At 41.6% G+C, this 1,384-nt stretch overlaps 2 non-coding genes across 2 annotated transcripts; both read right to left on the bottom strand.

Moving 5' to 3' along the window:
- Positions 1-225: 225 nt before the first annotated feature.
- On the bottom strand, positions 226-344 carry LOC129114663 (5S ribosomal RNA). Its single transcript, XR_008532623.1, has one exon. It is a non-coding gene; the product is annotated as a 5S ribosomal RNA (ribosomal RNA).
- A 482-nt stretch (positions 345-826) lies between these two features.
- On the bottom strand, positions 827-945 carry LOC129114664 (5S ribosomal RNA). The gene has a single exon (XR_008532624.1). It is a non-coding gene; the product is annotated as a 5S ribosomal RNA (ribosomal RNA).
- Between the last annotated feature and the right edge of the window lie 439 nt (positions 946-1,384).

A 1,384-nucleotide genomic window follows, 5' to 3' on the forward strand; every position in this document is an offset into this window, starting at 1 on the left:
GTGCAGTAAAAAATATTAATATTTACTGTTGAAATGTAGAATACGTTAGCATAAAATTGAAAAGAAAATGATCGATGAGCTTAGGAATGATGAAAGCCATCATTTAACTGGATTTGTGTCATTTCTATACCGGCAAGTCATGATCTAGCTATATCCTTCCCACCCTGTCGGTGTCCACTGAAAAAAGCAGCAGCGCCTCTGCTTTTTGTAAAGAGGAGTGAAAAAAGCTTACAGCACCTGGTATTCCCAGGCGGTCTCCCATCCAAGTACTGACCAGGCCCGACCCTGCTTAGCTTCCGAGATCAGACGAGATCGGGCGTGTTCAGGGTGGTATGGCCGTAAGCAAATATTGTGCCTACCAAAGGTCCTTTTAAAGATACTATATCACCACGCTTTGCTCTGTCGTCTATACAGGGAGCGCCTGCAGATTTCCAGACACACTCACAGCTTTTAAATGTCAAATCAGAATGTACAAAGTGGCTATAAGGATCACAAATGTAGTGCAGTAAAAATATTAATATTTACTGTTGAAATGTAGAATACGTTAGCATAAAATTGAAAAGAAAATGATCGATGAGTTTAGGAATGATGTCACAAATGTAGTGCAGTAAAAAGATTAATATTTACTGTTGAAATGTAGAATACGTTAGCATAAAATTGAAAAGAAAATGATCGATGAGCTTAGGAATGATGAAAGCCATCATTTAACTGGATTTGTGTCATTTCTATACCGGCAAGTCATGATCTAGCTATTTCCTTCCCACCCTGTCGGTGTCCACTGAAAAAGCAGCAGCGCCCTCTGCTTTTTGTAAAGAGGAGTGAAAAAAGCTTACAGCACCTGGTATTCCCAGGCGGTCTCCCATCCAAGTACTGACCAGGCCCGACCCTGCTTAGCTTCCGAGATCAGACGAGATCGGGCGTGTTCAGGGTGGTATGGCCGTAAGCAAATATTGTGCCTACCAAAGGGCCTTTTAAAGATACTATATCACCACGCTTTGCTCTTTCGTCTATACAGGGAGCGCCTGCAGATTTCCAGACACACTCACAGCTTTTAAATGTCAAATCAGAATGTACAAAGTGGCTATAAGGATCACAAATGTAGTGCAGTAAAAATATTAATATTTACTGTTGAAATGTAGAATACGTTAGCATAAAATTGAAAAGAAAATGATCGATGAGCTTAGGAATGATGAAAGCCATCATTTAACTGGATTTGTGTCATTTCTATACCGGCAAGTCATGATCTAGCTATATCCTTCCCACCCTGTCGGTGTCCACTGAAAAAGCAGCAGCGCCTCTGCTTTTTGTAAAGAGGAGTGAAAAAGCTTACAGCACCTGGTATTCCCAGGCGGTCTCCCATCCAAGTACTGACCAGGCCCGACCC

This window comes from Anoplopoma fimbria, unplaced genomic scaffold (genome assembly GCF_027596085.1).
Source record: "Anoplopoma fimbria isolate UVic2021 breed Golden Eagle Sablefish unplaced genomic scaffold, Afim_UVic_2022 Un_contig_5512_pilon_pilon, whole genome shotgun sequence".
Taxonomy (NCBI): domain Eukaryota; kingdom Metazoa; phylum Chordata; class Actinopteri; order Perciformes; family Anoplopomatidae; genus Anoplopoma; species Anoplopoma fimbria.